This window comes from Sceloporus undulatus, chromosome 3, assembly GCF_019175285.1.
Source record: "Sceloporus undulatus isolate JIND9_A2432 ecotype Alabama chromosome 3, SceUnd_v1.1, whole genome shotgun sequence".
Taxonomy (NCBI): domain Eukaryota; kingdom Metazoa; phylum Chordata; class Lepidosauria; order Squamata; family Phrynosomatidae; genus Sceloporus; species Sceloporus undulatus.
Window position 1 is genome coordinate 188,683,999 of NC_056524.1, and position 13,759 is coordinate 188,697,757.

Consider the following 13,759-nt stretch of genomic DNA (forward strand, 5'->3'; position numbering starts at 1 on the left):
AAAATAGCTATTTTAAAAACTATTTTCAAAAACTGTGCCTGAGAGCTCTTTACGATATTTACAGTTCAGCGGGAGTCTGACCTCCATGAGAACACAAGAAACAAGCCCTATCTCAGTAACTTTTAGTACACAAGGGACGTCGTAAATGGGCTCTTAGCATACACATATTTATATATTTATGAATGGCTAAGAATCTGAATTCATTGTAGCATATTAAAGTCTACTAAGATGACACTGAACTGAGTTATTGGCATTTTAATATTAGTCTTTAGCCTTCTATATTTTCATGCCTGAGCACTTGTTATTTGGTGTGTGTTTTTTTTAAAGTGATCCTATCCTTCTGTGGCACAGTGATTTGAGTGTTGGACTATGACTCTGAACACCAGTGTTCAATTCCCAGCTCAGCCATGAAACCTACTGGGTGACTGTGGGCAAGTCATATGCTCTCAGCCTCAGGGGAAGGCAATGGCAAACCCAATCTGAACAATCTTGCCAAGAAAACCACATGACAGATTCGCCTTAGGGTTTCCATAAGCCAGAAATGACTTGAAGGCTCACCACACACACATCTCTATGCATTATATGGTTAAGGAATTAAGCAACTGCATCACCATTTAAAATACAGAAAGAATACTCCGTAGACAAGCTGTAAATTCTTGGCCAGGATCTTAATACACATTAGGAACAGATAACTCAAAGTGAGCCAAGACACAGATATATGGTCAAATAATTAAGGATTATTTAGGAACCCCCACGCAAACACTTCCTCTCAATGAAATTATTAAACACGTAGGGAAATCTTTCAATATAATTTACTTCTTTCAATCTATTATATAATATATTCTACCTAGAAAGAGATTCAGGCATTCAGTCATCCTTCCCTCTCTTTCACACTCACATGTGCACAACCAAATTAGGAGCCACTATTGCTGGCTGCAAACTGAATCTTCTCTTCCTTGCTGGATGCCCAAAGGAGGCAGAAGAATGCACTCAGCTCTCTTTTTCCTTGCTGACATCAGCTGGAGTTGTGCTTAGCCAGGGCCTAGATACTGGAAAAGGACCAGCAAACTGAAGATGAATCATGATGAGATGGAAACTCTGTGGAGTCCTAGGTCCTGGAACTAGGCAAGCAACTTGTCCTGGATGGGACTGCAGGCCTCAGGTACATTGGTTGGAAGCAAATCCATTGTTGTCACTAGAGGCCTAGGTTGATTATGTGGCTCATAGTGCTTGGGGCCAACTTTGAATGGCCCACAAGGTATTGCCTTCTCTAGGAATCTTTTACATTGTGCAGTTAATGTACACTATGATTTCAACTTTAATTGTCATGGTTCTTGCAGATTATTGTTGTTGTTAACTGTGATCAAGTCACCTTCAACTTATGGTGACCATATGAATGAAAGATCTCCAAATTATCCTGTCTTCAGCCTGTTCAGATCTTGCAAACCCAGGGCAATGGCTTCCTTGATTCAGTCTATCCACCTGTTATGTGGTCTTTCTCTTTTCCTACTGCCTCCTCAAAGCCAAGCATTGTTTTATCATGTCTTCATGATATGTCTAAAATATGATAGTTTAGTCATCTTGGCTGGTAGATAGAGTTCAGGCTTGATTTACTGTAGCATCCACTTACATTTTTGGCAGTCCAGGATATCTGCAGAATATTCCAATAGGACCACATTTCGAATGAGTTGATTCTATTGCTTCAAATGAGTTGATTCTCTCAGCTTTCTTCATTGCCCAGCTTTCACAAACATACAAACAAACTGGAAATTCAATGGCATGGAGAGACTTTACTTTGGTATTGAATGATATTGTCTTTACACTAAAGGATTTTGTCTAGTTCCTTCATAGCTGCCCTTCTAAGACCTAGGTCTTTTCTCAACTGGCTGGTACGTCTGAGACCAATCTGGAGTATTGTGCTCTGGGACTGTCTCCAGATTAGCCATGATGTAGTGATGCAGCACTGTCTATGGACCAGCTGGTCATACACCTCTTTGGCATGGCTGGACCACCACCCCCACCACCCCTGGAGCCACTCCCACCATGGACCTTACCTCCAGGAGCTCTGTGGATGGGCCTTCTGGTGTGCCACCACTTCTCCACAGCATGGGCTTACCTGTACAACTGATGAGAGCAGGCAAAAGAAGAATCCCCTGATTATATGATGAAAGCTTGTGGAGACCCCCACCATTTGATTGGAGTGTCCCTCTGCCCTATTTCCTCAATCATATGGCTTTGACCACATGGTTGGATGCCTTATTCTGATCTCAGAGCAAGCGATCCTCAGATGCCAGGCAGCACAGCAGGATGTTTTCAACAGCCACCCAACATCGTAACAGAAGACTCTGGATCTTCCAGGAATATATAGAGCGACAAGTGAGTTTTAAAATCCATTATAAGGGAAGCTATACCCAAGGTTTGCCACTGCATCATTTGGACTCCTCACTGGGAGGACAGGGGAAGGCCATTTTCTTTGGCCATGCAGACAGGGGCATAACCTAACTAATATGTCTTAGGCCTAAACAGATTGGTTCTTTGTACTGGCCTGGGGCCAAAAGTAGGGCTGGATGTTCACATACCCACCCAGCCTTACCTTCGCCACCTGTGTGCCATGTTGGCATGCACCTGTCCACAGGGGTTGTGCCATAATGATGCACGAGCACTGGAGTGCCCAAACAGTGCTTCTTGGAAGGGAGCTCACGCACCATGATGGCACCCCTTCCAGGATGCTGCTTTCAGCAGCTTCTTTTTGCTCCCGAGAGGGAGTAGATCATTACCACAGGGCTAAAAGGGGTGGCTTTTGGCTGACCATTTGTCAAACCCCTAAGTCTTCTTAAATCATTTTTGTTTTGAATTCTGAATTGTTTTACATTTAAATTATTAAAAATGATAATTGATTTTACTTGTACATTGTCCTGGGATCCTGTGATGTATAGCAGTATATAAATAATTTGATGTATAGCAGTATATAAATAATGTGAAGCCACATCCCAGTAACTGTAAAAGTAACTAAAATGTCAGTTATGCTGCAAAATGAGTGGTGTTAGATTCCAGTTGCAATGCCATACAGTTATATCTTCATTATTTCAAAAAGGAACTTAATACAAGTAATATTTAACTTGCAACTATTTACTTCCAAGCTCTGGTCTTACTGCACACTGGGAGATATTGCTGGCCAGGCTCTAACCTTTCTTTTCCTACACTTGGCTTCTCATCGCTTGGAGTGAGTGGAGGGCCAGGGAAAGCACAAGAAAACAAAGCCAAAAGAAAAAGTGAAACACTCAAAATGGTGCCACAGTATATAGAAAACTTTAATAAGAAATATAAAATGCCCATTATGTTTTGGTTTCTACCTTCCTCTGGGATGTTGAAAGAAATAACAAGCCATGTTTCAAAATACTGTGTACAAAAAGAATTCATTAACTCTCCTTCTTGTGGCATCCAAATTGTAGAACCTTCCTAATATTGAAATGTACTGAAATGTATGCCCCCCACCTATTAAATTTTAGGCACTGTGATGAAAACTTTTCAAAATCAAATTGACTAGCTTTTAGCTGTAGAAGCCCACAGTTTGGATCCTAACATATTAACTTACAGAGGTTCATGAAAGAAAAGTTTCCTTTGCTGGTCTCACAGCAGCCCACTATCCATATTTCCTCCCTCTTTGGAGGCTCAAGGATTCAGAGTGCTGGTTGAACCTATCAAGATATAAGGAAGTCCATGGAATATTGTTTCCCACACTTTGAATACCAAGTGGTTACCCCATCCAAGCAGATATACCTATTTTCTTGGCTAATGTGCCCATATTTTAATTTGCAAGTTTCACTAATAAAGCTTGGGAATTTTTTGACTTCAAGAATTTTTTAAAGAGGCAGACTTAAAAAAAAAAATACACCTTGTTCATTTGCCAGTCCAAATACATACAACTACATGTGAACTATTATATTGTATTTCATTCCTGCACAGGCTTATACATTTCTTTCAGTTTGTGTATATGTATATGTGTGTGAAGAATGATGATTATCAAATTTCAATAACTATTGCTGCTCGTTATAATGGATTTTTGTAATAAATTTAAAATAGAAATTTATAGCCAGTTCTCTATCAGGGCATCTTAATGACATGCATGGTTATTAGATACTCTGTTCACAAATTGGGCACAAGTTTGAGCAAATTATCAAATTACATTCTTTGAGGCACACAAAAATCATGTGAGCGGGTTTAAAATCCCAGCAGTTCATGAAGTTTTATAAAAAGAGGGGAGGGGAAGCTATCTGCAAAGCTGAACAATGGGACCCTTTTAAATCCCCCAGTGAGTGCCTATTAAAACCACAATTTACAACTATACATAACATCTAACGTGTTAACCAGGTGTTCCAGTATTATTGTTTGAAATTCTACCTTGGTTTAAATCAAATGAAGAAAAGCCAAAAGCTCAATTAAAATCCCACACTGTGTCTTTATCACAGTAAGGTGAGAGATATTTGTTGTAGTTTTGAATGGCAGAAATTTCATAAGAACTGGAGGCCATCCTCCCCCACTCCTCACCCCCTGTTTCTTATTTCTTCTCACAGTTTACTGGCATTTCCTGTGATTAACTAAAGAGGGGGGAGCTAGAATAAATCTGGGAATTTCTGGCTTAATTTTAGTAGCATCCTGGACACTCTAGCTGAATTTGACAATTGAGTGTTGTCATGGGATATTAAAATCCTGCAGAGGGCCTATTTAAGCTATTATTTCATAGGCTGTCCCTTAATCAGTTCCATCCCCGTTCTGCACACTCTCTGCCAACATGTGTCTCCTTTATTTAATAGTTCAGTGACAACAAATTTATGTTGCTAAGCTCCAAAAAGTAAACCTTACCAAAATACCTCCCCAAACTGCCTTTACAGACATCCACCAAGGTAATACGGAATTCAGTTGTCTTCACTCGACCATAATTACTTCCAGATTTCGATTGCCTATCTCTGTCTTTTGGTCATTTTTCTCATTCCACCTCAGACCAGAAGTCCTAGTTTTTCTTTTACATTCATGTTTTTTTTAAACTCATATTTCATTGCCACCTACCCCTTTCACCTTTGCTTTTTGCAGACCTTGGCATTTTGCTACAGTTATCTTGTTCTCCATCCAAATATGTTTTCTCCTGAGCTTAGTTACAAATTGACAATAGCTCTTGAGATAAATATTTTGCTTTTGTTTTGCTTTTCACAATGGCTCACACATACAGACGGTATACAAAACAGAAATGTAAGTCATCACAACATCTGTTCTCTCTTAAGTTTTCATTTTTAAAAAAATATGTGCCAGAACTTTTTCCCACACCCACCCAGAATAATTACAATTAAAAAAAAAACAGATCAGTCTGTAATAACTTCAGCTTGATCCAAAATTTTAAGGACAATTTGCAATTAATGTACTTGTTGCACCATGTTTTTTTGCAATAAGGAGGGTGACATAATCATTTGTTTTTCCTGATGTTATTACAAAACAAAACTGTCAATGTTATTATTATTATTCTTTATTTATATAGCGCTGTAGATTGTGAAAATTACTGTTACTTTCATCACCCCAGTTATAATTACAATTACTACACGTTTCATACCAAAATAGTTATTTGCTTATTTATTTTTCCAAAATGTTTTGGCTAAACCCTGTGGTGAGTTAAGACCAGAGTAAACCCATAGAATCAATGAGATTTACCTATGTGTTTGCGTACCATTCAACAAATGTTTGAATGGTCCAAATCCAGTAGCCTGTATGTGTTTGGTTCTTTTAAAGTTCCATTTCATTGTAATAAAAGAGAAAATTCTTGAACTGAGTGTCCTGCACTAACTCTGGTCAGCGGTGATTCTGCAGGCATTGGTTTATCCAAGTATGCTACGTCATGAGACCTCTTTAATAGGAAACATCAACCAGAGATTTTGGAATAGGGAGGCAACTGAGCCATCCCTCAAGAGCAGGCTTTCATAAATGATTGAGAAAAGATTGACTACCAAGACTTCTGACCAACTCTCACCAAACCCTTGAATTATCGTTCAGAAATGTACGAAATGTTGTTGTAGTTGGGCCCTTCAAGGAGTAACCAAGGCTGAATGCAATTTATCCTATGGACACATAGTTGGGAGTAAGACATTATGATAGCTGTTTTGATAGCCTGACTGGAGAATCCAATGACAGCTAAAGAAAGTCTGTCCTGTGCTCAATAGGACTATGAAGTACTTGTAGCCTTTGAGATTATCCCTAAATTAAGAGAGGACTTAGATCTTGAAGCATGACAATCTTCAGTAGTCATTTCCCCCCAATATTAGGGGTGGGGAAAATAGAGGTTCCGGCCTCCCTCTCTCTATCTCTCCATCCCCAGTCTCATTCCATCCCCACACTAAGGCTGATACAGACAGCCCTAAAGGGGTGGTTTGAGTGCCAGATCGGAGCCATGGCAACCATATGCTGCAGCCTTAATCCAGTGTTTTTACAGCCCAAAAAGAAGTGGCAAAATGCTCTTCTGTGCTCCTGCAGTGTTTAACATCTGAATTCTGTGATGCAGGAGTGCTGCAATGTTGCCTGCCATCTGGGCAGGCAGGCGGCATGACACTGGCTTGGGAGCAGTGTTGGAGTGTGCGTCATCTAAACACTATGCCCTCATGCCCCCATGCTGCCCCCAAGACGGTGCTTACTGCTGGTCTGTTTCAGCCCTAAGTAAAAAAAAAGAGAGAGAGGGAGAGGGAGAGAAACTTGGCCCCAAAAGCAGGATGTTAAACTGGGAGTGACTTCTGGTCATTTCCAGGTTGCATTTTGAGTAATATTTAGTTTAAAATGTAGAAGAAGAGCCTTTTTAATATGACGTGCTGTGCTGTTGTATCTTTTATTATGTTTTAAATTTTAAAACATTGATTTTAAAGTTTGGAAGCTTCAATTGGTTCAGCCAAATTAGTCACCGATACATCTAGGTTTGACCATATAACACCTCTGCTAAAATCTCTTCACTGGCTGCCGATCAGCTTCTGGGTGCGGTACAAGGCATTGGTTATCATCTTTAAAGCCCTACATGGCTCAGGCCCAAGTTACTTGTGGGAACGCTTCTCCCTACATAATCCGCCCCGCACACTCAGAACATCTGAGAAGTAGTTATTGGAATATCGTAATACCAGGTTATTGACAACTTCCCATAGGGCATTCACTGCTGTGGCTCCTAAATTGTGGAATGACCTACTGGAAGAGATCTGTCTTATTACCACCTTAGATGCCTTTAAGAAGGCACTTAAGACGGATCTCTTCCGATGGGTTTATCCACCATATTTTATATAAGAGATTATGACAAAGTGCTCCACTCCTGGCTACGATTGTTTGACTATCCAATGACTTTGTCATTTTATAGCACTAATAGGAATGTCTGTATTTCAGTTTTAATATTTTATTGATTACATTTTGTATTGGAATTGTATTATTTTACTGATGTAATCCCACCTCGATCCATGGGCTAATAAAATAATAATAATAATAAATAATAATAAAATATTTTTCAACTCTAAATTTTGGGCTTTTAAAAGAAATGTTTAACTGCTTTTGAACTTTTGTATAATAAGATTTTACCTGTACTTTGTTCGAATTTGTTGTAACCACTTTGGTTCCACACAAAGGGAAAAGCAAGACATAAATTAAATAAAGAAATAGAAATAGAAACAGGTTTGAAGCCCTTACTGCTCCAGCCGGGCGCCAGTTTGGCACACATCCATCCACACAGTGCACAACGCTGGCCGCAGCGTCCAAACAGCACAGTGCAGAAGGAGCATCATCATGGCCAGTGTGCCTATGGCACTCCTTCCAGAATGCAAAAGAAGCCCCCTTTTGGGGCTTCTTTTTGTGCCCTTCAGAGGCCTCAGCATGCAGTTGCTGCGGCCTCTATCCAGGGCAAAAAGAGGCAGCGTTCATCAAACTATTCATTACAACTGTAATTGATTTTTTAAAGGAAATAATTGTTTATTCCCTACTTGCTTTAGCAAATTAGCTCAGAAATAAAACAAACAAAAAAAATCTTGACCCAATGTCCTTCTTGTCCCCTGCCCCCAGTTCAGTAAGAACCCAAGTAGCAGCAAAGTGAAATATACACACATGCCTAAAGGGTCTCCTCCAAATTACAAAATGTTAAGGAGATCAGACCTCTCAGAACTGTTCAAGAAATGTATCATTCATATGAGGGAGAAAGATATGAAACAAAGCAACACACAGTATCAGTAAACAGACTGAAGACAGATCTGTTAAAGTGTATTTATTTGATATTAAATACATAAATCAGCTTAGAGCAACATATCCTTTTTAGCCACTTTTAAGCCGACAACTGTTTGAGTACCTGCATTTAGTATTGTTATGGGTCTGTACTGCAGAATGGATATGATTATTATAATTCATGGCATTAACCGAGACCAATCTCTACTGCTCCATGCTGCACAACCCAATTAAGAGTAACAGAAACAGCTAAATTTAACAGGTCCAGTGACATGATAATGGGTTCAAAGGAGCAATGCCCTACATCTCACATCAATGGCAGTTGGCACATTGTTTTTTAATAATACTGCTTAAATATGAATTACAGAATTAAAAGCCTGCATTTGAATAATGAGTAGGATTTGACTTAGATTTATAAAAGTAAGTAGAAAATGACCTGTAAATATAGCCAATGGCATATGTGCTCCCATGTTTTGCTTTAAAAAGCCCAGCTACCAAAGCCAAGTGCTTAATTTTCTTTTAACAAATCTTGAAGCAACCAGATCGTTCTCACTAGCAATCAAAATACTTTTTTCTATGTGACACTTTTCCTCACTCTTCTGCCAGTGAATTTAGGCCAGTGTAACCCATATTCAGTAGACTTCATGTAAACCTCAGCAATTTTTGTGCACCCTTCGCCTTGCAAAGGACAGAAACAACCTGGAGCTCAAACAAAGTATCTTTTCACATTGCTAATGGAATTTAAATTTTACTTTCCATACTTTATGTCTCTTTATCTCCTAGAACCCACATAGCCATAAGAAGTGTCCTGCCTGCATGGATATCTCTCCATACCATCTCAACTGAAAACAACAACAGCCATGACAACAGCATGACAAAATGTAGGCCTGTGACTCTAATACTGTCATATTTGTCTTTCTCTTTCGTGATTTATATCACCTTTGCCCGATGAAGAAGCCAGTGGAGCTTCAAAATCTTACAGCATATATTTGGTGGATTCTGGTTGGCCCAATAAAGGTACTACTGTTTTGTGGATTTTGTATGTTATGGTACATTTCTGGTATAGTTTATGTCCCACACCTATTTTATTGTTCTAGCTTGTCAGATATTTTTGGCTTAGAGGTGACAATAGGATAAAGCTCACTCAGTTTCATGTCTAGAATCCAAAACACACTGCAGAAACAATCCCGTCTGAGACCACTTTATCTATCCTGGCTCAATGCTAGGAAATTCTGGGAACTGCAGTTTTAGCCTTCTCTGTCAGAGAGCTCTGGTGCCACAATAAACTACAGTTCCCAGGATTCCCCAGCACTGATCCAGGGCAGTTAAAGCAGTCTCAAACCAGATTATTTCTGCAGTATGTTTTGGACCTATGTGGAAGAATTCAGCTTTGGTTAAGTCTGGCATTCTGTACATTTTTCTACACTAGTTTTCAGATGTAGCAGAATGCCAAGCATTGGGAAGTATATGGGATAATAAAATGAATTTTATTTATTTACTTAATTTAGATGCTGCTTGGAGAAAAGATGGCATATAACTAAAGTAAATAAATAAAATAAAGTAAATAAATAAATTTTAATTTATAGTTATTCCCAAATGACAAAATACGGAAATTATAAGAAACCATGCCATATATATGCTTCATTTATCTATTGTGCATGTTGAGCAACTTAGAGACAACTGTGATTGTTTTCTTGGATTTGGGTAGAGTCATGTGAAATTCCTTGATGGTTTTCATCTTGCATACAAGATGCTGCCTTACTAGACTTAGGGCATCAGACCAAAGCACATTTAAAATTATTATTCCATTTTGGACATACATTGGACTGATTTTGTCTTGAAAATAATATGCATAAAAAGACACAAGATTGTGTGGCCAGTATGTCAGAGCACTCCTATATTTGACTCAGTAACTAACGTTACTGACACTAGTGTACTGCTTATATATGGAATCATTACTGGCATTAACCTCTGATCAGTGCCCTCTAACCCAATTTGTGTAGTGTTATTACAACATAATCTTCTCTGTAGGAATAAGAACCAGCAAGACTACTAGTGCTACTGGTTCTATAATTGCTTGAAATTCTGTGGGATTATCCCCCCTCCTTTTTCTTCTTCTTTTTTTTTAATATATCAATCAAAACATCACTGAATGAGGAGTCTCTTTCAGGAAAATTTCATCAAAATTGGGTCAGTCCTGCATATGACAGTTTTCATTTAAAGTATCTCAGGTGGATGCATATCCATTCTTTTGTTCACTATTACCAAGGAATGTGATTCTACCACCTCTCTACAAAGGAGGCTGAAATGTATTTATAATTAGAAAGTTCATCTGGCAGTTAACCAAGATCTTCCTACTGGAATAGAAAATCCACTGATAAAGGATTTAATTTGAATAGAGGTTTACTTCTTAGATGAACTTGTTTTTATTTTTTATTAGTATATGTATTAATTTCCTAAGTATATTAACAGAAACAAGATGACCAAAAACAAAGGGGGAAAACTAAAAATAAAACACTTAGAATTGAAATCTAATTATTGATAGACAGTAAGATATCAAGATGTGAAGACATGTTTCCCTTTTTATTTTCCAATTACAAATCTGAAATAAATTAATGGTGTGGAGATTTTCTTTATGACTCATATTACAATTTGATTTAATCTCTGTTTCATAGTCTGAGGAAAGACTTTGATGGATGTTCAATGTCTTCTTGATTTGCATATAAAAAAGACATCCCATGTTTTAGGGCAAAATAGATATTTTAGCTTTATCTTTGACTAATGTAAGAGGAGACGATGCAGACCAATTGAGCACTGAAGGAGGCTACTACCTGCGGAACCCCATCAGCCTATCATGACGGCTGGCTGGTGCTGACCAATAGTGAGGGACCACAGCGAGGGCCCATCCAGTACCACTGAAGCAGAGAACAGACCTACAAGATACAAGAAGACAGTGAAGCCAAATAGGAGACTCTGGGTGGCCACAGAGCAATGTCAGAAGTGAACATGATGGAGCAGGCCATTTAAGGCCAATAGAGAGCCAAAAGTGGTGCCAGTGGTGGTGGTGCTATAGGGTGAACAGGCTCTAGAAGAGAGCCAGGGCAGAAGCAACAGACACTTCCAAATGAGTCTGAAAGGGGACACTGGGAGAGATGAAGGGGGCTGAAGAAGTGGTGTCCAGCTTGATGGGGCAGTAGTAATGGGGAGCTAGCAGAAGGTGAGGAGGGCTGGGGCAAGTGGTTGTGAGGCAGAGTAAACATGAGCTGGGAGCCTGGTTGCAATGACGGAGGAGGCAAACAGAGCAGAGGCAGTAGAGATAGAGACTCTGAACAAGGAGCAGTAGAAACAGTGATGATGATGCATGAAGAGGAGAAAATGAAGCAGCACTGGAAGCAGAGAACTTGAAAGGGGGGGACCTGAGGAGGTGAATTTGAGGGGGGGTGGACTTGAGAAAGGGGTGGATTTGAGTGGGGACGGTTGAGGGGGGGTGAATAAGGTAAAGTGAAAAATAGATAAAGTCAAAAATAGCTTTGAACTGTTAAGCCTAATGGACTGGGAACCAGAAAAACTATAGAACAGAAAGAGACTATTTGTGATGCCAAAAAGGAAGAGAAGAAATCATGATGAGAGACAAAATGCTTCAAGCAGAAAAGGCAGACAGGAACAAAAGCAGAACCATGAATACAAGTGTTCAAAGACTAGTGTGCAAAGTGAAAGAGAACTGCCATAACAATCAGTGCAGAGGAATAAAAAACAACAAAAAAGAACATGAAGAGACCTCTCCTTCAAGAAATCATGAAATTAAGGAGAAATTAAACCAAAAGGTGGGGATGCTCAATCAGAGAAGGAACATGATACACGACCAAGAGGAATTAAAAAAGATGATCGAAGCAATACACAGAAGAGCTGTATAAAAGAGATGAAAGGATGACTGAAACAGTGGAAGGATAATCATATGAAGATGAACCCAAATTCTGGAAAGTAAAGTGAAAGTTGCACTCAGAGCAAACAGATGACATATCAATAGAACTGCTTCAATCTACAGAGACAGAATTGATTTTAGTTCTAACTAAAATCTGCAAACAAAGAAGGAAAACAAAACAATGGCCCACAGAATGGAAAACATCAGAATGTATTACCATCCCCCAAAATGGAGATACAAAAAATTGCAGTAACTACAACACTACTAAATTTATTCCCCATGTAAAAAAATCACGCCAAAATTCTGTAATAAATATGCCTATCATATATGGAGCAAAAATTTCCAGAGGTGCAAGCTGGGTTTAAGAAAGGAAGATGCACTAGGGATCATATTACAAATATACACTGGATAATGGAGTGCACCTGGGAATTCCCAAAGAAAGTCAGCATGTGCTTTATAAACTTCAGCAAAGCTTGTGACTGCATAGTCCATGAAAAACTGTGTGTAACCTGTACTCAGGACAGGAGATTACCATCACATCAGAATATGGAGGAACAAAAGATTTCCCAAATGGAAAGAGGGACAGGTAAGGCTGCATTCTATCACTATATTTATTCAGTCTGTATGCAGAAAACATCACATGCAGAGCAGGGTCTCAGAAGAAGGAGGAGTGAAGATCAGAGGAAAGAATATTAACAATCTACAATAAAGATGGCTTTCTTTTTAACATTAAGAAAACAAAAATACTGACCATGGACGATTTACATCAGTTCATTCTAAATGATGGGGAAATTGAAATTGTTAAAGATTTCCCATACCTTGGATCAATCATTGATCAGAACAGAGATTGAAACCACGAAATCAGAAGACTAGGAATGGGAAGGACAAGTATGAAAGAACGAGACAAGTTCCCTAAGTGCAAAGATCCGTTTCAGACCCCCCTGCATAAGCTGAATTCTGCGCATGCTCAAGCCCCATTGGAATGAAGGGGGCTCGTGCATGCGGTGACACGACGGCGCACGCGCGCCATGGGCACAAGCCCCATTCATTCCAATGGCACATGCCGCCCCTTGTGCCCTGTGCGCTCCTGTATGTCTCTACATGGGTTTGAGCGTATGCTCAAATCTGCATATAGTGTGCCTGCGTGTGATGTGGGCGCACTGTAAAAGTAAACAGTTAGGATCATTCAAGCCATAACATTTTCTTTCACCATGTACAGATGTGAGAACTGGACAGTGAAGAAAGCTGACAGGTAGAAAATCAACTCATTTGAGATACAGTGCTGGAGAAGAGTGTTGAGGATACTGTGGGTAGCCAAAAAGACAAACAAATGGGTCCTAGAACAGATCAAATCTGAACTTTCCCTTGACACCAACATTATGAAATTGAGACTGCCATAGATTTTCCCATTCTTTAAAAGGTCCAGGAGAAGCCCGGGTCAGTTACAGGATGAGTACTGCCCAGGGAAGGAGCTGTGCAATAGAATCTATACCAATGTGTTTACATCCCACGCCTACCATGGAAATAAAAGCTGGTGCGCTAATCTCCTGACATATCATGAGAAGAGATGGATCACTAGAAAAGACAATAATGCTAGGAAAGGTGGAGGGCAGT

The 13,759-nt window shown here is 39.4% G+C and overlaps 1 long non-coding RNA gene across 1 annotated transcript in view; it reads left to right on the top strand.

The window, feature by feature from the left end:
* The first annotated feature begins 9,012 nt into the window (after positions 1 to 9,012).
* LOC121927107 overlaps positions 9,013 to 13,759 on the top strand; it is a 13,366-nt gene continuing 8,619 nt past the window's right edge. Inside the window, exon 1 of the long non-coding RNA XR_006103141.1 lies at positions 9,013 to 9,240. This is a non-coding gene — a long non-coding RNA (uncharacterized LOC121927107). The remainder of the gene's footprint in view (positions 9,241 to 13,759) is intronic.